Below are 25,000 nucleotides of genomic sequence, written 5' to 3'. Positions count from 1 at the left end.
GCTTTCTATATTGTGTCCACGTACAAGCTTTTTATCTCTCTATACTTTTTATTTATATTTCTTATATATTTTTAATATATTTTTTTACATATCTTATATATATATTTTTCACATACTTAGAGATATTGTTTTATAGGTTTATTGCTCATATTGTTTACGCATATTTTTTCTGTATTCCACCTTCCACCCTGTATTTTTTCCTGTGCGTATATAGACGTGTTTTACTCTTATTGCTTATTTTTTATACCTTTGTTACACATTTTTCTGTATTTTGCTTTTAGCCTTGTTTTTTATCTTGTGCATGTGCGTATATAGACGTGTATGAACCTTTTTGTGCGCGTGTGGATGTGTGCGTATATAGACGTGTGCGAGTATGCACGTATATAGACTGGTGTGTGCGTGCATACGAGTATTGCGTATATAGATGTGTTTTACTCTTATTGCTTATTTTTTACACCTTTTTCTGTATTTTGCCTCTAGCCCTGTTGTGTATGTGCGTATATAGACGTATGTATAGACCTTTTTTGCGCGCGTGTATGCGTGTGCAAGCGTGAATGCGGCTATATATATATTGGCCAATGTGTGGGTGAATATGTGTGTGTGTTTCGAGTGAGGGTGGATGAGTATATACTTATAGGCGCATGTACGCGGGTGTGCGGGCGAGCATGTGTATGTATGGACATGCCCGCTTATGCGAATACTATGAACATTTTTACTCCCTTACCTTTACTCCCTCTCCTCACTTAGCGGTCATTCTAATAGCTCTTTTGTCTTAATAACGGTCAATCACACAGTAATTTCCCTTTGTTTAACGGTCATTTTCATAACATTTTTTCGATGGCCCGATAACTGAAGAGATGGAGGCGTGGTTTTCTGCCCCGACATTCGAAACTCGGAATCTTTTCATGGCTACCGAATAATTGTCACATATTATATTTACTGATATATGTATACATATATTTATATATATATATATATATATATATATATTATATATATATATATATACATATATATATATATATATATATACATACATACAAGCAAAATATATACATACATACTGCATACATACATGCATACATACACATACATACATACATGCATACATGCATACATACATACATATACATACATACATACATACATACATACATACATACATACATACATACATACATATATGTATATGTATATATATGTATGTGTATATATATGTATTAATATAAATACTATATATATGTATACAATCATATATATATATATATATCACACTTACACTACATACCACACACACAAACTCAGACATGGAGGCTCACATACAGACAGAGACACGAATACTCATGGACACATAAACACATCCGTACATACACCCACTAACAGACCTGAAATTTTAGGGGTGAGGATTAGCCGATTACGTGGACCCCAGTATTCCGCTGGTACTTATTTCATCGACCGTGAAAGAAAGAAATGCAAAGTGGACCTCGGCGGAAATTGAACTCAGACGATAAAAACGAAATGATGCTTTGCATGTTGTCAGGCGTGCTAACGATTCTGCCAGCTTACCGCCTTGACACTATCACACACACACACACACACACACACACACACACACACACACACACACACACACACACACACACTCACACACACGCACACACACACACACCATGCACACACACACTCATACACACATACACTCACAAATATATGTATGTATGCTTGTATGTATGCATGTACACACACAAACAAATATATATATATATATATACGCACACATGTGTGTGTGCACGTATGTGCGTATACACATGGTTACCTACTTACGTATCACCAAACATACGTGTATATGTATATATACATTATACATACACACATACACATACGTAAAATATGTCTGTGTGTGTGTGTGTGTGTGTATATATATATATATATATATATATAGTAAAGTTTATTTTCCAACAGAATGTGGTAGTCCTACACAGGACGATGTTATTACTGTTTAGCCCCAGGAAAACATCTTTTCCGGTTGGCTACCAACACATAGTTTGTGTCCGAATACACACACACACACACACACACACACACACACACACACATATATATATATAAGGGTAAAGCGTAAATACACACACACACATATACATATATTTGCATATGCATACATGTGCCTATGGTACACCCAGACATACATGTACACACAGATAGTAACACTTACATATACACATCGATTCATACAAACAAGCGCACACTCTCCCTAATCACGCGGGCACTCCCTCATACAAATACTAACATGCATTCAGACAATACCCCCCCCCCTTCACCGTTCACACACATACGATGTTTCCACCATACAAACCTGCTGAATTAGAACTGGCTTCGGGGGCTAAACATCAACATTACACGTTCGTAGATATGCACATTTCAATGCGTCCGTAAAGACTCATACATACTCCCACACAAATACACACATCAATGCACACTTACCGATTACAGGCACGCATAACCCATTACACGCATCAATGTACACGCACACGCATGCAGGCACACACAGACACACAGACACACAGACACACACACACAAACTCAGAGACAACGTGCACCCACAGACACGCACACACACGCACACACACATGCGCGCGCATACCCATCGTCACGTCCATAGATACCCAACCACACACGCATAAACTGATGTGTTCAGTGAAGCGTCACATCCGTTATATGAAAGATAGGATTATCAGTTAACGGGTGACTTAGCGGCAACAGGGGCGACTCTGTGACGTCATCGAAACAACATGGATATCTTATTACGTCACCAAGCAACCCGAGTTTGTTCTTGAATTGGAAGTACTTGTTGCTGATGTTGTTGCTGCTGGTGCTGGTGCTGTTGCTGTTGCTGTTGAGCGTAGCGGTCTTCGTCCAGTGGGAGAAGTCTGAAACGTGGTCCTTTGCTATTCGTAAGATCCGCAGAAGAGAAAGCAGGTCAAGCCCCGACACCGAGAGCATCGACGGATGGATGAATGCGCATCCAGGCTCAGCGGTTGCGTAGGAAGACGGGGACAAGAAACAGGAAGAAAGAGTGAGAGAAAGTTGTAGTGAAAGAGTACAACAGGGGTCGCCACTACCCCTGCCGGAGCCTCGTGGAGCTTTAGGTGTTTTCGCTCAATAAACACACACAACGCCCGGTCTGGGAATCGAAACCGCGATCCTCCGACCGCGAGTCCGCTGCCCTAACCATTGGGCCATTGCGCCTCCACTGCTGCTTCTGCTGTTATTGATGTCGGTGATGAGTGGTAAGGATAATGATAATGACGACGACGATGGTGGTGGTGGTGGTGACGAGGATGACGACGAAGGCGGTAGCGGCGGTGACGGCGATGGTTGTGATGGTGCTACGACTGATAAACGTAATGGTGATTGATAATGACAATTACGATAACAATGTAATCCTTCAGGGAAAGAAGAACAAAGGCAAATCATTAAGCTGTCTTACTCAGAAACAGTTAATTTACCTTTACTGTCTTGTACTATTATCATATTGCTTAATGCTATGATATACTATACTATAGGTAGCTTTCTGTTGCTGTAGTTCAGCTCCACATTGTCCCTAACTAAAGCTGATCTATTGCACAGCGTATGCAGTTTATTGTGCGACAACAGCAATCCTCCTTATCTGTTGCTTTAGATTCGTTGTTACACAACCCTTCCCCCCTCTAGCACAGAGGTTCTCAAACTTTTTTGGCCACAGAATACCCTCAGTGTTCCCACCCTTATTTTTATGTATAAATAAATATTTTATATTTTACTAATTTATATATCCTATGAGTCATTTGATATTTTATATATCATATAATTTGTATACAATGCAATAATAATATTATAATAAATTCATAGCATCCCCCAATCCACTGCCTTCCTCCCAACGCCTCCTTTTTCTCTACTGCCCAACCCCTTAGGCACCAGTGCCCACCTGGACCGTCACAACACCCACCGAGTGGCGATAGCGCCCACTTTGAGAACCTATGCTCTAGCATGTAAGGGTTTACTGCAGTCGTGGACAAAGAGAAGCCCGCTGAACTTTCTGAATGGCACACCTAACAAAAAAATACTTTGACGATATTAGTAGAGTGGCCCCGCCGATGATGGGTCATGTCTCATACGGCTCGCTTCTCGAAAAAGATTGCTGGTACTCATTTACTTCAGAAGTACGATGTTTGGGTACGTTATGGTTTCTGGGTTGACTGAGAAGCTGTATGTCCATTTCCCAGTATGTGGTAGCAAATGTATGTATGTACGTATGCATGTATGTATGTATGTATGTATGTATGTATGTATGTATGTATGTATGTATGTATGTATGTACGTACGTATGCATGTATGCATGCATGCATGTATGTATGTATGTATGTATGCATGCATGTATGTATGTATGTCATTATTCAGTAATTTCAAAATTTCTTGCCAGTAGAGAAAGAACAGGTTTCTAACCTAGACCTAAGGTTCCTTCATTGGAATTTCAACATCAACAACAGGGTATTTTTGTATGTATGTATGTATGTATGTATGTATGTATGTATGTATGTATGTATGTATGTATGTATGTATGTATGCATGTATGTATGTCATTATTCAGTTTATTGCAAGATTTCTTGCCAATAGAGAAAGAACAGATTTATAACCTAGATCCAAGGCTCCGTCATTGGAATTCCATTATCAACAACGGGGTGTTTTTGTATGTATGTATGTATGTATGTATGTATGTATGTATGTATGTATGTATGTATGTATGTGTGATATATATGTATGTAGCTGTTGTTCCCATCGACGCCGTCGTTACTTTTGTGTTGCCTCTGGTCAAACCCTTAATTGAGCAAGCAAATGACGAAAGGTATTCAACCCTAGACCTTTCTATCTTTGATTTCGGATATAGTAGTTCTAGCACCATATTATTCAACCAGCGTGCCTTCTGAGAGGGATGCGGCTACCACATGTCTAGTGAGTCAAATGGCTGTAGGGGCTCCTGTATTTGGTTTGGGGTGGTTCTACAGTGAAGACCAGCCAGCCAGCCAGTTTTCTGTGTCTTCACTTATGTACACCCAACGTTGTTCGATTCTTGCGCTGTTGTTTAGCCGGCCCAGATCGAGAAGATATATGTTCAAAAGCATTCTAGTTATGACCATTCCGTTTTGGAAGTATATAGGTCTACATTGTTTAATGCGCTGCTTCCTTATGTGTGCGTTTTGAGGGGCAATTTGGTTGCGTTTTCTAGTAGAAAGTGGCTTCCACGTTGGCCCTGCCAAAAACGATGCTATTGGTGGTGTAATTATTTTTGTATGTGTTTTAATGTTTTGTGGTGGTTGTTTTTTTTTTGGCTCGAATGGATGGGATAGAAAGAGTTGTTAGAATGGTGATATACATAAGTCTGAGCCGAGTGGTACAGATAAGGTTCTTAGGTTACTGTTGTGGCAGTGTTTCGGATATTGGATATATATTTGTGATTCACTGCGCATGTACTGACAGGAACTGTATACTTCAGGATTTTCTGAGTAAACAAACTGTATTCTCACAAGTCGATGTGGTTTTCATGTTCAAGTACTATTTCATTGCTGTGCGCAACATATGATGATGATGATGACGACGACGATGACGACGACGATGATGACGACGACGACGATGATGATGACGATGATGACGACGACGACGATGGTGATGACGATGATGATGATGATGAAGATGATGATGATGATGAAGATGATGATGATGATGATGATGATGATGGTGATGATGATGACGATGATGATGATGATGATGATGACGACGACGACGACGACGACGACGATGACGACGACGACAATGATGATGACGATGATGATGATGATAATGATGATGATGACGATGACGATGGTGATGATGATGATGATGATGATGATGATGAAATGAGATATTTTGTATTGTTTGTAGTTTTTGTGAATCACTGTGGAGACATTCAAGAGCCCAAGTAGGATTGGCAATCTTTGATGGATCCAACATATTGTTTATACACTATGTTTGTACTTTTGTTTTGACCACGTGCAGTGCCTGGGAGTGCTCTAAGTGCTCTAAGTCTGCAGGTTTGCTTTCATTAATATGTTGTCTTCTGTCGTGTGAACAATGTGGTGTGTTGTATGTAATTCTTAGTATTTTTTTGTCTTCTCTCTACCTCTCTTTCTCTCTGCCCCTCTTTCTCCTTCTCTTCCTCGCTTTGTGTGTGTTCCAGTTGTTTAATCTGATGGTCCGATCGACTTGTTGTCTTCTGTTGTTGATCTCAAACAGAATAGGGGCATAAAGTATGTCGAACCAACGCGGGCTTTTCTACGCGTTCACTTAATCCGCTTGAAATAGCAGCCAAATCTCCCTCAAGTGATATCCTACACTAAACTGCATAAAATAACCAACAGTCTGACAGTAAATAGACAAATAGATAAATAAAATGTCGTTATGGTTCTAATGCTTTTGATCGTAAATCTACACGATCTGGGGAAGACTACTACTACTACTACTACTACTACTACTACTACTACTACTACTATTATACAATGGCCACGGCACCTACAACGATCACGACGGTATAAAACAAACAGCACCAAAAATAGACGTCTTGAATTTGCAATTCCCCCCACCTCACGACACCCCGCCGGAACAGAGTGCCACGAAAAATCTGACCTCAGTCATTCTTTTCAGCTTATACTTAGGTGACCTTCTCACTCGCACCCTCGCCGTCCTCCCTCCTTCCCTCGCAAAACATACACACACAGCCACAGAACCTTACTCCCGTACGGCCACATACGCAGATGACATCACCGTTGCCTCTTCTCAACATTCCGCAGACACAGCTGCACAGCTAATCCAACCCAATATCAACCACTTAAAAAACCTGGCTCCAAACGCATAGAGTAAAGCTGGCTGGTATGGGCTGGCGATGTTGGCATTGGTGTTAGTGTTGTTGTTGTTACTGGCTGATAATGTTGTCATTGTTGTTATTGCAGCAGCAGCAGCAGTAGCAGTAGTAGTAGTAGTAGTAGTAGTAGTAGTAGTAGTAGTAGCAGCAGCAGCAGTAGTAGTAGCAGCATCAGCATCAGTAGTAGTACTAGTAGCAGTAGTAGTAGTAGTAGTAGTAGTAGCAGCAGCAGCAGCAGTAGTAGTAGTAGTAGTAGTAGTAGATAAAGCAGCAGCAACAGCAGTAGTAGTGGTAGTAGTAAATAGTGGTGGAAGAAGTGTTGTCGTCGTTCTTGGTGGTGGTGGTGGTGGAGGTGATTGTGGTAGTGTTGGTGGTGATGTTGGTGTTGGTGGTGGTATTGTTGGTAGCATTCCTCGATGATCTGGTACTTATTATTAACAGCCAAGTAATTTGAAACTTCCACTGTTCAAATATACACCAAACCGCCTGCAGTGGATTTGAACACAAAACCAACATGTTCTTAGTACAATATATCTGCTTCCTTTTACTTTACGCGCGCGCTAATGTATGTGGGCATATGTCTGTGTGTATGCGTGTGTGAGTGTGTGTGGAGGTGTGTGAGAGAAATAGAATGTGTGCATGCTTGCATGTCAGTGGGCGTGTGTCTGTGTATTTCTGTAAGTACGAAAGCGGATGTGTGGTTATATGTGTATGTGGAGGTATGTTTATTGTATGTGCGCGCGCGCGCGTGTGTGTGTGTGTGTGTTTGTGCATCTATGCGTTTCTGCAGTGGAACGGTCGGGTTGCGGTGTAACAATAGAACATCTGTATCGCCATTTCATGTATCTTCAACCGACCAGTTTCAAATCCCGAGACCGGGATTTGGAGAATATTTCTTATTCGGTACCCCCTCCACCATCACCACAAAGGATTTCTTACCCCGGTACAAGAGCACGAAAGAATCCTCCTCACAATATGGATGGTACACATTCATTGGCCGTTACAAATTTTATTCATAGTTTAATAACATATATTTTAACAGGAGTTAGAGCAAAAAAATTGGACTCCAGTATTTGCAAAATCCTAGGAGCTTCGATTCTCGGTACCTTATGAGCTGCCAAACGATTCTTTATGGATAAAAAAGCGTTGCCGAAAAAAAAGAGCGATAATATTCTAAATTAAATAAACCTGAAAAAGTAGAGGATAAGAAGTTGAAGCTTTAAAATACTACAGCAGAAGTAATTTCAATTTAAGCAAGAGCACTCTGTTGGTGCAAACCTCCGCCAAGGCAACATCAACCTTCTCCCAATGATTAGCCAGAGACGAGTTTTAAAATGAGAATATCTGAAATAAACTCGACTGCTCTCACAAACGAGAATACTAAAAATGAACGCGACCGCTCTCAAAAATTAAGTAAAACAAACGAAAAATAATCCAGCATCCTTGTCCGCTACCAGATTGATCCCCAAATCTAATGAGTTCGTACCAGTCACGAGGCCAAACATCCCTGAAAGTTTCACACGAATCCATTCAGCGGTTCTTGAGATATCTTCTTCGCAGACAAACACGACTGAAAACAATACCTCTGCCTTCGCTAAGGATGATAATGTTGGACTTTCGAACTACAAATAGGATCCATCCGACGAACTTTCACGCTGTTCTTGTCGACCAAGTTTATACCAAAGCTACGGTAAAAAAAAAAAACAACTTTGTCTAAGAAGCTTCACCTTATGATCGAAATTGGAACTCCGTGATTGTAAAGCGAATTTCTTACCATCCGACCAAACTACTACTATTTTAATTGTCTAGGAATCCTACGAAGAGCACCGACCTTCCACATCTAAGCAATAAAGATAAAGATAGTATAGGTGGATATAGAAGAGAGTTATGTAAAGGTATATAAACTGGTATATGTGTTAGCAGATGCGGGAGAATGGAGGTGGGATACATTTATATCTAGATATATATTGGGACTATATGCGGGTTGAAACAGAGAACAGTGTAGTTGAATGTGGGTAAATATGGTACTATGTGAGGTTAGACATTTGTAAAAAGCGTGGTAATATGTAGGTTATATATATTCGTACTCGTGGATATGTATAATAGTAAATGTGGGTATATATTGTATCGTCATTATATCAACCAGCTTGTCGGCTATTGTTATACACCGCTGGTTACAGCGTACTTCCACGTACTGTTTTAACTTTTGAATGATAACACCCCACTGATTAGGCGGGCTGGCCAAAATTCCCCGTGAACCGAACACCAGTCTGTCACAGGGTTATCCATCTTCAGCTGAGTGAACTGGACCAACGTGAAATGAAGCGTTTTGCTCAAGAACACATCGCACCGCCAGTCTGGAAATCGAAACCATGATCTTCCGATTGTGGGTGCGACGCCCTAACCACTAGGACAACGCGTCTTCACCTACATTTTTTATCTTTTACGTATTTCAGTCATATGACTATGGCCATGCTGGGGCACGGCCTTGAAGAATTTTTAGTCGGATGAATCGACCCCAGTACTATTTTTAAGTCTGGTACTTATTCTATCGTCTCTTTTGTCAAACGATTAAGTTACGGGGACGTAAACACACCAACAGCGGCTGTCAAGTGGTGGTGAGCGCGCGCACACACATCTATCTATCTATCTATCTATCTATCTATCTATCTATCTATCTATCTATCTATCTATCTATCTATCTATCTATCTATCTCTCTCTCTCTCTCTCTATATATATATATATATACATATACATATATATATTAGTTTATTCTTTTTCTTGTGTCAGTCATTTGACTATGGCCATGCTGGAGCACCGCCTTTAGTCGAACAAATCGATTCCAAAACTTATTCGTTGTAAGCCTAGTACTTATTCTATCAATTTCTTTTCCCGAGCCGCTACGTTACGGGGACGTAAACACATCGACATCGGTTGTCGTGCGACGGTGGAGTGGGACAAACACAGACACACAAACATATACATGCATACATACATAAATACACACACACACACACACACATATATACATACATACATACATACATACATACATACATACATACGTACATAATACATAATACTACACACACACATAAATATATATATATGCATTGAGTCCAGGACATCACCAACGAGTGAAAAATACGTAAACATACGAGAGATAAGTACAGAACAAAATACCAAATGAAGATAACTCCTCGTCAGTTTTCGATTGTTTTACTACTCCTTATTTCGTGCGTGCTTTCAACAAGATAGGAAAGTTTCATAAGACAGCAGCATCCAGAAATTTTTAAAATGTAAAATTTGTGGAGATTAGGGCTTCGAACGAACAAACAACGTACAGAGTAAAATACATATATATATATATATATATATATATATATATATATTCTACGAGCTTCCTTAATTTTCGGTCTGCCAAATTCACTCACAAGGCTTTGCTTGACCCGAGGGGCTTTAGTAGAAGACACTTGTACAAGATGTCACACAGTGGGACTGAATCCGGACCCATGTGGATGGGAAGCAAGCATCTTACCACGGCGTTATATGTGGATTGTATATGCTAGATACAGTAAAAAGTGTGTGTAGGAGTGGGCAAATATAGGGAAATGCTAGATGCAGAGGACAGTGCGGGTAGGTGTAGATTGATATAGAGCTGTGTGCGGGCAGGTGAAATGCAGACGATAAGATAGTTTAATATATGAAATGTTTTTATAGTTAATGAACTATATGTCGGTATGGGGGCGGGTAGCGATAGGAGGTTTACTCTGTATCTGTCTGTATGTCACTAAGATACCCACCACCACCACCACCACCACCTCCACGACTACCACCCCGGCTGTGTCTGTATTTTTTAAACTTCTTTTTACAAAAAATTTCTGTGTTTGTGTCTGCCGTTCGTGAGTCAATGAGAATGTGTGCGTGTACGTGTATACATAAATGTGTGTGTGTGTGTGTGTGTGTGTGTGCATGTAAGCAAACATGTGCGTATGAGTTTGTGTGTGTTTACGTGTGTGCGCGCGCATGTGAGTGTGAAAAGTGGGTAGGAATTGGTAGGGATTGAAACAAATCTGAAAGTCTTAAAAGAATAAGTGAACAAGATAAATGAGAATGCGGGTCTGTCTACCTGTATGCATGTATGTATTGGTGTGTGTGTGTGTGTGTGCGTGTGTGTGTGTGTCTGCCTGTCTGTCTGTCTGCTTGTGCACGCGTGTGGGCGTGCGTGTGTAGGTGTGTTTGTGTGTATACATACAAGTATCTATCTATCTATCTATCTATCTATCTATCTATCTATCTATCTATCTATCTATCTATCTATCTATCTATCTATCTGTCTGTTGTCTGTCTGTCTGTCTGTCTGTTTATCTGTCCGTCTGTCTGTCAGTTTGTCAGTCTGTCTATTTAGCTCTCGTTCGCCCTCTCTCTCTTTCCCCATATACACAGCCACACACACACACATAGACATATGTGCGCTTATCTCGACTTGTATATGTGTGTGAGGATGCGAGCGCGGATGTGTGTGTATGTGTGTACACGTAGTGTTTTTGTATGAATATGTGTGTATGTGCGTGTGTATGCATGTGTGTTAAGGTATACAAATGCCACACTCTTGTACAAATACACAAAATGTCATTCCAGCAGTTCTGATTCCTTATCAAGAAATCTTTGATTCCATCTTCAGTCTCAGAGTATACCATCTTGGTTTACATTCTGGTACATATTTCAGAAGTATTTCACTCACACACACATAACTGAATACATACATACATACATACGTGTTTGTGCGTGTGTTGTGTGTGTGCGCGCGCATGCGTGCGTTCGTGTGTGTGAGTGAAAGTATGTTGGCGACGAAGTTCCGCAGTTCCCGTCTAACAAATTCCACTCGCAAGGCGTTGGTCAACCTGACGCTACAGTAAAAAGAAAAGCATTAGGATATATATATATATATATATATATATATATATATATATATATATATATATATATGTGTGTGTGTGTGTGTGTGTGTGTGTGTCTATGTGTATATGTATATATATATATATTATATATATATATATATATATATATATATATGTATGTATGTATGTATGTATGTATGTATGTATGTATGTATGCATGTATGTATAGATAGATAGATAGATAGATAGATAGATAGATAGATAGATAGATAGATAGATAGATAGATAGATAAAGTGAGTGGGTGAGGAAGAGAGTGAGACAAAGAGACAGAAGTAATTAGCTGCATACAATAATTATAATTTACAATGTGTATTGTGTACATTTTCTCTGTTTTTCGAACTACAAATCAACTGAAAACAAGGTTTACTATTTTGTTTAAGTAACTGTTTGAGTGTGTGTCTGTATGTGTGCATACACACGCATGTATGCATACACACGCATGTATGCATAGAGAGGGGTCTATAAAGAACTTCATCAAAGCCCTGTAATATGAACCTTCCAGATATTTACATAAAGCTATGGAAAGGTTTATATTATCAGAAGGTTTCCCAACCTTGTTGTTCCTGTATGCCATAGGCCTCCTAACAGATTCCAATGTACCGTAAATCTTAAAGTTAAACGAATAGCGTTCTTTCCATCCTTCTTAACGTGAGCGTATTATTAGAATGCCCTATACTGCGGTATACGCCTTGAGAGGTTTTCTTCTACAGACGCACTGTGTTAAGAGCGCTGTGAAAAATCACCGTTAGTCTATAAACCGTTAACAGCGGGATTTGGCTTGACTGAGACAAGCGGACACCTGTCACGGAAGAAACGCAGTACGCTGAAATTATGTGACCTGGCACTTCTGGCACACATTCCAGGCGGTTCTTGTCTGATACAGTATATATTTGTGCTCTTAGCATCGCACGTATTTTGACAAACTGCTAAATTACGGGGACGCAGGCAAAGCAACATCGATTGTCAAGCGATGATGGGGTCAAACAGAGAGACATATCTATCTATCTATCTATCTATCTATCTATCTATCTATCTATCTATCTATCTATCTATAAAACATTGTTTTATGTTCCAACTAGCCTGGTTTGGCCTCTCACTCATACACTACAATGTCATTCTGAAAATAAACAATTGCATCATTGAGATCTCAAAATTACACGATAATGCATGATTAATTCAAAGCCCTGTGAATAAATAAGCATTACATATGACTTAGTTAAGTACTGTATTACATTAACTTAATTAAGGTCGACTTATCCTTTCATCTTCCTGGGATAAATATAATGGACTGTAATTTACCCCTAAGATTTGAGGCTTGTTGTTTGTATTATACATATATTAATGCACTTGTTTATAACAACGTATCCATCTACGACGCTTTAGTCGAGGAAAGCGACCTTGGTGGGACTCTAGCAACAAAGCCATTGAACGAAGTACATTTTCTGACTCCACTGAGCAGTGGAAATTATCAAAAATCTATTTCAACAATATACGTATGTAGTATATTTTCATTTGAAGTATTCATACAAGCTATACTTATATGTGAAGACGCACGGCTCAGTGGTTAGAGGTAGTGAGTTCGATTCCCGGACCGAGTTGTGTGTTGTGTTGTGTTGTGATCTTGAGCAAGACACTTTATTTCACTTTGCTCCAGTTCACATAGCTGTACGAGAAATGAGTTGCCAAGCTGTATCGGCCTTTACCTTAGATAACATCGGTGGTGCAGAGAGGGGAGACTGGTATGAATGGACGACTGCTGGTCTTCCGTAAACAACCTGATTCAGATCTGTGCCTCAGAGAGGAACCCTCTAAGTGCAACCCCATGATTGTTTATGACTGAAAAAGATCCTTTTTTTTTTTGAACTTATATGGCGGACATATTTACAGAATGATACTTAAGTTCTGTTTTAAGTAATTTTACTCTCACCTTAGCTTTGTTTTAATCCTTTTCTCCCTTATTGGAACTGAATTTTTTAAAAAGTAATTTAATTAAACTATTCTCCGTAGCTATTAAACAATTTTATAAGAACTGAGTTTAAATTAATTAACCCAATTAGCCAAAATTATCTTCAACAAATTAGACGTTTGTCAAATGTGAACTAAAAGACTAAAACAAAGAAGAATTGAAGTTTAACTGACTCAACCGAATATATAACATCACCCCTATTGGGTGTCAGGGTTTGAAAATAGACACCAAAATTAAAGAGATGTCTAAAGAAAAATGCTATTCAAGAACAAGAACAACGTAACCAAATTAATAATAATTAAATAAATGAATAAATGTATAAAACCCATTATTTCTGTCCATTTCCTGCATCACTTTGTAAAAACATAGCATCTTAACAGGGTAATGAAACATATATATGCAAATTCGATTTCAGATTACCTGGAGTACTATACCAATCACAAGACCTTTTTTTCTCAGCCTGACGTATTTTCATCTGCAGAGAGCTTAAGAAGTATTTCGCTTAGATTAATATCCCTGATTAACACCACTTTGTTTTGCTATATATATATCAGTATATAAATGGAGTTGAACACAGGTGTTATTCAAATTCTTTTACTTTCGACATATGTTTCGAAGACAACATTAGTTTTATTCCAAAGGAATAAACAGTGTAAAATAATGTAATCTCGTCAGGAAAGAAAGTGAACCTATCTCAACAACAAGACATTATAACAATTTTGATGACTGCATAAATGATAAACAGAACGCTATTAAGTATTAAAAAAAAACTGTTAGTAGATCCGACGTCAAAGGCAGACCATAGAAAGAGAAGGGGTAAAGAAATAATAAGTAGAGAACAAATAAAGAGGGATATATTGGTTGAAAAAAATGTTCAAAGGCTTGGAAAAAAATGTCTTGTTATTGAGATAGGTTCTTTCTTTCCTGATGAGAAGATTACATTATTTTACACCGTTTATTCCTTTGGAATAAAACCAATGTTGTCTTCGAAACATACGTCGAAAGTAAAAGAATTTGAATAACACCTGTATTCAACTCCATTTATTTACTTATACTATACAAATTACTGCACATTAACCCAGAGTTTCTACCTTTGAATAGGTCGCTACATCCTTGTTACTTGCGTGAATTTTGCTACCCTGGTTACTGTTTATTGAATGTTCCGTGTTAACTGGAAACAAAGGATAATTCATTCATCCACTTATATATATACATATATGTGAATAAATAAATGGAGTTTTACGCAGGTGTAAATCAAATATTTTTACTTTCGACACATATTTCGAAAATTCCACTGATACTATTCAAAAGAATAAATGGTATAAACAATGCAATCTTCTCTTTATATATATATTTAAACCATAAAAAATGTTGTCATTTAGTTTGCTAGAGGAGCTTCCTGTGATAACCACAGGATTCTCTGCATCCGTACTACGAATTTATATATGTATATTGTGTATGTGTGTGTGTGTGTGTGTGTGTGTGGCGTGTTGAAGTTTAATATTTGATTCTATGCATACGTTCCTATGAACGACGTACGTATGAGACTGTGGTGATCCGCATTTAGCATCATAATTTGCATACAATACAATATTCTATATTTGTCTCTCTTTTGCAATTACTTACAAACAGACCAAAGAATGCTTTTCACATGAATGCCTTCTAATGTCACTGGGATTATTGTGCCCCTCTTAATTTCATGTGTTCATCAATAATAAGGATTAACGATATTTCATTTTTTTGAATATTGTTTATCGCTTAAATCCCATATTGTACGTTCGCTATATGATGAATTAAATCGCTTTTCCCTCCGATATGTGAATCCAACTGACAGAAATTGTTCCCCTTGAAAAATATATATTTTATTCATTTTTGCATACAATACAATATTCTATAATTGTCTCTCTTTTGCAATTACATACAAACAGACCAAAGAATGCTTTTCACATGAATGTCTTCTAATGTCACTGGGATTATTGTGCCCCTCTTAATTTTATTTGTTCATCAATAATAAGGATTAATGATATTTCATTTTTTTAAATATTGTTTATCGCTTAAATCCCATATTGTACGTTCGCTATATGTTGAATTAAATCGCTTTTCCCTCCGATATGTGAATCCGACTGACAGAAATTGTTCCCCTTGGAAAAAAATATATTTTATTCATTTACATTTCTGTTGAATGGAAAGCCAACATAGAAGTAATTAAGATAGTGCTTCAGTGCGCGAGAACGTCTGAGAGGACGGCGTGAACGTTTATGAGAAGAGGAGTGTCATGAAATTCGAAACTGCAACAGACACAGTATATAAGAAGCCTGAGTGCATTTAAGTCATATATCGAGGTGGGGCATGTGTTGCAGAACAGAAAAGATACATCATAACTTGCCTAACAGCATTAATAATAATGTTCTCCGAAATAGAAGAGAAAATTGATACGACGCACTAAGGTCATATGGACAAGCAAAGAAGAAATGAAATCTTGAAAAACGTGAGAATAAGAGTGAAAAATAAATAAGAAAGAAAACGAAAGAGATTATCTTCAGAATTAGGAGACACGGAGAACAGCACCATTAGAAGATTACTTTTCGTAAATTCGTAACAAGAGAGTCAGAGAATGAGAGAGAGAGAGAGAGAGAGAGAGAGAGAGAGAGGAGGGAGGGAGAGAGATACTGAGAGAGAGAAAGCGATAAAGAGACAGAGATACAGAGAGATAGGGAGAGGTGGAGAGGGAGAATATGAATAATAAAAGAGAACATTACATTCAGAACATGAAAAAGGGAGAAAATGAGCGAAGGGAAAAATATGAAAATGTGTCTCAAAGAAGACAATGACAATTCCAAATTTCTGATAATGATATAATTCGAGACTTTAATAGTGGATAAACATTGTACTTCAATACTGTGGAGCCTTACGAGTGGAAAACGTATCATTGAATTTGTCAGTATGGCAGAGCTATCAAAATTAGACTTCCAAGAACATCCTGCTCAGTTCAAGCGATTATTTGACGTATTATAAGTAATCTAACTAAAGGAATTTGTCAAGTTTGTCTCATGGTCTCGGCGGACACAATGGAAAAGGCATTGCCCCAGACGATGGTGAAGAAGATGCGCTGGAACAGTAATTCCGACTCACGGAGCTCGTACTTGCGGATAGTGAGCAGTGTAGTCCGAAGGCTAAGAACGTCGGATGTTTCCACTGCCACAGGCTCAACCACAAATTTGTCAGAGAGCGACCGACACTTTGAGAAAAGGGCCAATATTTTGATGTATGGTTGCTAAGAGACCCACTTCAAGCAATGCATTCGAAACTGCAATTCTGCATTTTTTATTCGTTTTATTTAGGGTTAATATGCAGTCACCAGCGTCGGTGCCTATTCGTTCTGCTTATTACGTCACGTTTATCATCATGTTAGAACATAACCAGGAGTTGACGACAAAAAGAGTTATGGATAATTCTATTTTGTTAAAGTATATGAAGCAATGTAGCCACCTGTTGCTGCGCCTCAGAAACAAACATTATTTAATGCCAGTAGTTGAAAAACCTTCTGTGGTAGAAAACAAACTCTAAGCAACAGTGTGAGAAAATATGAAAACAACAGAATTGTAAGTGGAAGAAAATAGGCAACCTGGAAAAAATGCTATGCAATTTGTTGCGGTTCTTCATTAAAGAAGGTAGAACTATTCTGCAAGCAAAGATTTGGTCGCAATATTTATTGGTGAATCTTATACACCCCTAGTACTTCAAAATATAGTTCTTTATAAAAAAAAGAGACTATTATATATCGCGCCACAGGTAATCCATTACTATTAACAAATGGAGAACAAGACTAAACACATTCGCATAAAGCATGTCCAAATTACGATGCAAAATTATTGCAATTACCGTTTGGCAATAAGGAGCTATTTTAATCCCATTCACCGATCAGGGAAATTATTTTAATAACATGCTGTTGGTACATACGTCAAAGTAGAAGGGTGCCACCTTAATTTCGCCAGTAACAATAAAAGTCAATTAAATAACGTTCATATGGATAATTTAGCAAGAGATGATATTGGTGGAGATCTAAAATCATAAAAGATGCTTTTATTCAGATGCATCGAATATACCAAGAAAAACGTAACTACTCAACATATTGCACTTCCATTTTGCAGCAGGTAACACTACTACATCTACAATGCATGGATTGGCAGGGCCACAACACTTTTATCACTTATCACAGTATCTACGACAAAAAGTGTTTGTAATGTTGCATCTTCCTCTGAACGAGCTAATAACCTAAGAGCAGTAAAAAAATGTTAATCGTTAATGAAACATCAATAAGATCGTACTTTGTTGCCTTGTAATTGATAATTGCTTACAAGACATAATGGAAAGTGAATCTGTATTCGGTGCTAATATTATCCTTTTGGAAGAATGGTGTCAATTAAATTCTCCTCGTTGATCCTCTGGTTACTCCAGCTGCTGAAGTAAATACAGACAGCAAATGGTTTCATGTGTGATATCATTTTTAACAACTTAAGCTAACTCAGAATATAAAAGCAAATATGAACGAACAAAAGTTTTCTAAACGACTTCAACTTGGAAGTGGTAGCGTCTCCCAGCACTCTAAATGATGTTGAGCTGATGTAATTAATATTCCTGCCGTATGTTATTGAAATGAGCCATTGGTTACTGAAATCGCAGGAAATGGAGCTAAGAGTGACTTTATTCCCTAAAGATGCCAAGTGACCTACTTTAAACGAAGATTTAAATAGACTTCCATCAAAACACAAAACACATCTAGGCATCGATTCTTTTTCTTGCAACAATGAAACCCATGTCCCCCACCACTTACACCCGCTTGACATATTTTTCCATCATCTAAACTAAATACATGACGCCATCGTCATGCTATTTTGTAATCTCTACTAGTCAAGGAGTGAGTAATAGAACACCTACGAAGACATTCCGGTTACATGAAAATAGTCTGGAAGCGTCATTGATAGATGGTTCACCTACAAGCTCTAGAGTGTTCGCCCTTAAAATTAGATGAAATCTCAGTGATACTGACATTCCCTTTGCGTTACAAAGGATCCAGTATCAACTGCGACTCTCTTATTCTACGATGAACAAATGAAGCCCAGGGGCAAACGTTTAAAACCCTAACCCTAATTTTACTGCAACCGGCTCTGAGTTAGCAACTAACAGTATGAGATTTTCTCAAAGACACGAACACTGTAACCTGTCGAAGAAATGGCGATGACGCTCAAAGGAGATGACAAAGCAAGAGACGTGGAATGACTTTCACTACAAACATTGAAGTACATCGCATATTAGAAAATGATATGTAAGTCTATCGCGAAAGTTTATTGGTTGATAACATAGTTTTATGATTGAAAAGTTTAATACCAAAATGTATAAAGTTGACTCCACATTTTTTAAGATGTTTTATGTAGTATTTATAAAACTTCACAAGTACTATGTTATTTAACCTGATATTTAAACTGATCAAAATTTGCTTTGGGTAACATTTTAAGTAAATACATATATATTACATCAATGATATCAAGTTCGATATGTCAGATTATAGTTGAACCTTAAATAGGAAAATTTACCATTTTTGGCATTATATATTTAAACTGGTTAAATATTTGTAGAATTAGTAAAAATAAATTCTTATTGATTTAATTTTATTTTTATTGTATGTTTTTCTGTCAAATGCCAAAACCCTTGAAAATTAGCTGACATTCAAATTTTAAAATGTGAACTCCAGTATGTTAATATAATACAATATACATGTGTCTCTAGATTCACATATATTCACCATATTTGTCTAGATTTTATGGTGAAGAATACATCACGAAGCCTGTAGAATTCCGCCCCAACCACCAGTACCACTAATTCGTCGATGTTTTTGTAATTGCTTGATGTTTGTGTAGTTGTTATAAATGTTATTGGAGTTGTAATTTAGCTTCGGTCGAACCAAATTCTGTTGATTTACAGACTGAGACGTACCAGCCATGGCTAAGGTATCTAAGACCCTGTTATTTTATGAGCCTTTTTTTTTTGTCTATAAGGCGGTGATCTGGTAGAAACGTTAGCGCGCCAAGCAAAATGCTCAACTGCATTTTGTCTGTCTTTACGTCCTGAGTTCAAATTCCAACGTGCCTAACTTTACTTTTCGTTCTTTAGAGGGTGGGGGGGCAATAAAATAAGTACCAGTTTAACACTGGGGTCGATAAAATCGACTAGCTCCTTCCCCTAAGATTTCAGGCCTTGTGCCTAAAGTAGAGAGGGTTATTTTATGAGAATTTTTTCTCGTTTTTATTTACGAGGGGCGTTCAATAAGTAATGCCCCTGACCCACTTCCCATAGCAGTAGAGCAACGAAACTTGGCACAGGTATTAGTCTTTTTCTACATAGGAACAACCCAGAGGTACGCATTTCTCCCATCGTTTGATGCAGTTCTGGAGACCGTTTTCGTAGAAGACCCCAGCTTGGTCCTCCAACCACGACGTGACTTCAGAAATCAAGGCTGCATCATCTGGTAAACGCTTTCCTTTCAAAAACAACTTCATGGCTGGGAAGAGGTGAAAATCAGGAGAGTAGGGGGATGGGGGAAGAGTTCATAGCCGCACGCCTGTGCTTCTGATCTGGCACACGCGAGTTGTGGACCGGAGCGTTGTCCTGCAGGAGGAGGATGCCTTTGCTGATCTTGCCCCGCCTCTTGGTTTCGATAGCTTCTCTTAATTTCCTCAAAAGTGAAACATGATAGGCTCCTGTAATTGTGGTACCCTTTGCCAGGAAATCTGTCATCACTACTCCGTCCTGGTCCCAGAAGACTGTGAGCATGACCTTGCCAGCGGAGGGCTGCACCCTTGCCTTCTTTGAAGGAGGTGAATCATGGTGCTTCCACTGCATTGACTGGGCTTTGGTCTCTGGATCATAGTGATGGACCCAGGTCTCATCCTGTGTAATCAGTCTTTTGAAAAATTTTGACTCATCTTCTTGTCACATCCCTAAATTCTTGCTTCTGGAATTCTTACGTTCTTACTTCTGGAAAAGTGTGAGCAACCTGGAAATCCATCTGGCAGACACCTTTTGCATATGCAAATGGTCATGAATGATAGTTTCCACAGACCCGGTACTAATCTTGACCTCATGGGCTATTTGGCGAATAGTTATGCGTCGATCTTCCAAAATGGCAGCCTCAACTTGACGGACAGATGCCTCATCAATGGCAGAAGGGGTGCGACCAGATCTGGGAGCTGTTTCCACAGAGTTCCGACCATGTTTGAATTCACGATGCCAGCGTTTTACAAGGTCATATGATGGGGCATCATCACCATAAGTTACTTTCATTTCATTAAAAGTCTCCTGTGGTGTGCGTCATTTCAAATACAAAAACCGAATCACTGCTCGACACTCAACATGCTCCATTTCCCACTTGACTCATTTCAAACACCTGTAAATCAGAAACCACAATTAATTCGGAGCTGTAATTTGCCACTTAATCTATAGAGATATCAATAATTGCACATGCAAAATTTCAGCTAGATCAAACAAAGGCAAGTGGGTCAGAGGCATTACTTATTGAACGCCCCTCGTAAAAGACACTGAAATATGAATTCTGACAAACTTGGCTGCTGTTTCTAGGAGATTGAACAACATAGAGATTCCCTCGATGACTCGTAATTGGTATTATTAGGACTGGTGGTGATGATGGAATTGTTTTTGTGTTGTTAGTGTTGTTATGGCAGAGGTGTTGCTGATATTAGGGATAATGGTGGTGTTGTGATAATTTTGTTGCTGCTTGCGTTAGTGGTGTTAGTGTAATTGTTGTTAATAGATGGTTACCGTTGATTTGTTTTTCACTAACCTTTATTCAAATGATGTGGAAACTTCAAGTAATATCGGCGACTCTTTGATCTGCCACCGTGGATATTGTGACTGCCTCTAGCTTCACTGGTTGGGGAGTTGTATAACATGTGACTTCTTGATCCACTGATCGGGGCCGATACAGATTCTGATGGGATATACAAGTTTATTTCTATATATTTAAGTTCATATATATGTGTGTGTGTATAAATATATCTATATACACACACATAAATGGTACAGTTAAACATGTTTAAATCTGAAAAGAAAAAATTATGTGACACTTGGTAAATACATAAACATAACCCTCTCTATAATCCATCACTCCCTTCGTTCAAATGTGTCCGTAGTCCACGTGACTTATTTTCCCGTACCTTCCTGCCTTTTTCCCCTTCCCCCTTTCATTTTCCGGAATCTTACCCCCATTTCCAGCACCGTTGCAATACCTGTCCGTTTCTCACCAACCCCCACATCCCTCACATTATCAAACCCTGGCACCTTCCAGATTTCTGATTCCTTTACCTCCTTAGAAGCTCTTTCTGCAATGCTTTGTACATAGATCAACCCATCCGTCACATCGTTGGCTGATTTACGAACATCTTCACATCCAACCCGGAAACCAGGGTTCGGGCTCTCGCTACTTCCGCTCCGCGGACCATTCGTTACTACAATCAATCATATTTGGATTGGTCTTACACACCAGATCCACGAACTCCAGGCTTCGCAGAGAATGGCGTTTTAGTTTTCCTCCAAGCCCACAGCCTTTCGGCGTTATTTCAATATCAGCCCTCCCCGTAAACATCCCCCGACTCACAAACTGCACGCACACACTTACTCATACACACATATACGCCATATCCTGCATGATACATTTATCTAACAAAATATCCACGAATCTTAGCACTTGTTTTAACAACCCCCTGCTCACGCGAACACTGTATATGCACACGCATGCGCGCCTCACTTTCACAAAACGCTACTAATATATACACGTCTACATGCTCACGCGCTCACACGCACACACATACCCCGAATCAAGTGAAAACTACACCCAACCAAGCAAAATTCGTATCATATACACAAAGATACACATACACACGCAATACAATATGACAGAAAGGTATATTCCTGCGTCCATACTCACACACAAACCTGTATGCATAACTCACACACACACACACACACACACAACACACACACACACACACACACACACAGAGTCTTGCACACAGACACGTGTTTTGCCATGAAGAAAATTTCTCGTTTAAGTCAGTAGGTATCAAAATACCATCAGTCATATCGGGGCACTCTCTGGTAGAGCAATCATCAGCACTCTTGGTTAGTATTAGGGCGCGCAGTAAAACCACTGGTAGTGAGAGACCTCTAGCTGTTCTCACAGCATGCTTTTAGGAGAGGGACACTCTGATGTAAAATCTGTGGTTTCACCTGATTAACAGACATCTCCCTTTGGCCTGTTACTAGGTACTAATCACAGACACTCGGAGACTAATACTCGCATTGTACGCGCGTTTATTACTATAATCCAATGACAAGCAGATGTCTCTTTATAGTAGCCTCATTTGTCATGACATCTAGTGAAAGTGCTATGGTGATGGAAGGATCGCGGCGTATGCAGACCTAACCAGCTGGAAGCGCAGAATAAGTTACAGCCTTAGTCTGTCACTTATGCTTCGAACTATGCAACGTGAGTGAACAGACATCTGAAAGAAAAAAAATGGATGACAACACAGAAATATCATTGACAACGAGGAAACACAAGGAGACGACAATCATCATAATATCTAATCGTTTGTTTTATAGGTTTGTGCATTTGTATAGACTATTCATGCACCGATGAAAGGACACAATAATGGCTACAGAGCCAAAGTAATATTTATTATCAATTGTTGCATCAGAGTTTCACAAATAATAGCGTCTTAAAACAGTCTGTTTTGAATCGGTATCGGCAAAACGTTTCAGTAAATAGCTTCCTTTGTTAATAAATGTTATAGGTAATATGCAAATGTATGCGTGTAATATATCTGCATGTAGTATGTTTATATATATGAGAATGTATGTGTGGAGAATATATATATATATATATATATATATATATACAGAGAGAGAGAGAGAGAGAGAGAGAGAGAGAGAGGGAGGGAGAGAGAGAGAAGGTACACAAACGTACGCTTGCACATACACAGCTACAAACACATATTCAAATGTACGCGGAAACTGAAAATGGATTTCACCAACAATAGACGGCTTGTGTCGCCATCTTGCATCTCCTTACACTACTCCTACACTACCACCCCTCCTACCCATTGTGCTCACTTGATATCTTTTGATATAGAATTAGACACACGTTATCATGTTATCGGTAACTTTGTAGAGGTGTTGGCAAGAGTTTAGATAGTGGGGGTAGTACTGTCTACATGGAAAAAAGAACAGCAACAATAGAAACAACAACAAAAACAAATAACAATGGAACTAGTGTGTGTGTGTGTGTGTATATATATGTGTGTGTGTGTGTGTATGTGTGTGTTTGCATGTGTGTGTGTTTGTATGTGTGTGTGTGTTTGTGTGTGTGTGCGTGTGTATATATGTGTATGTGTATTTGTGTATGTGTGTGTGTGTGTGTTTGTGTGTGTGTTTGTGTGTGTGTGTGTATGTGTGTGTATGTGTGTATGTGTGTGTATGTGTGTCAATTTTCAGCGATCACCTACACTTTCTTACTCACTCACTCGCTCACAACACACACACTCCATCACTCACTCACTCACTCTCTCTCTCTCCTCTCTGTTTCTCTTTCCCTCTCGTCCTCTCTCTCCCATCTTTCTCTCTCATTCTAGTTTGCTTAATCTTTGTAAACTTGTTTGTCGCCTTATCTTGACACCAGACTCGGGGACTTGCTGAGGCGAGTATGCTCTTCTGTTCATTAACGCACCGAAATTGCTTTGACCTTCAGTCAACAGCTGATGAAAGAGTATGGTGACCTTGCTTGGTATCTTGCACTGTGCTTGTGATTACCTGTTGTCCATGCTTAATTTTTCTTCGTGCCCTCCCTTTCTTCCTCAGCCTTTCTCTTGTATGTATGTATGTATGTATGTATGTATGTATGTATGTATGTATGTGTGTGTGTGTGTATGTATGTATGTATGTATGTATGTGTGTGTATGTGTGTGTGTGTGTATATATATGTGTGTGTGTGTATGTGTGTGTGTGTGTGTTTGCATGTGTGTGTGTTTGTATGTGTGTGTGTGTTTGTGTGTGTGTGCGTGTG

The 25,000-nt window shown here is 38.8% G+C and overlaps 1 long non-coding RNA gene across 1 annotated transcript in view; it reads right to left on the bottom strand.

The window, feature by feature from the left end:
* Positions 1 to 25,000, bottom strand: part of LOC115214393 — a 72,098-nt gene that overhangs the window by 24,787 nt on the left and 22,311 nt on the right. The window contains exon 4 of the long non-coding RNA XR_005000016.1: positions 21,722 to 21,868. This is a non-coding gene — a long non-coding RNA (uncharacterized LOC115214393). The remainder of the gene's footprint in view (positions 1 to 21,721; positions 21,869 to 25,000) is intronic.

Source organism: Octopus sinensis, linkage group LG7 (genome assembly GCF_006345805.1).
Source record: "Octopus sinensis linkage group LG7, ASM634580v1, whole genome shotgun sequence".
Lineage (NCBI taxonomy): Eukaryota > Metazoa > Mollusca > Cephalopoda > Octopoda > Octopodidae > Octopus > Octopus sinensis.
Note: the sequence above shows the minus strand (reverse complement) of the source record. Positions and strands in the feature narration are given on the sequence as shown.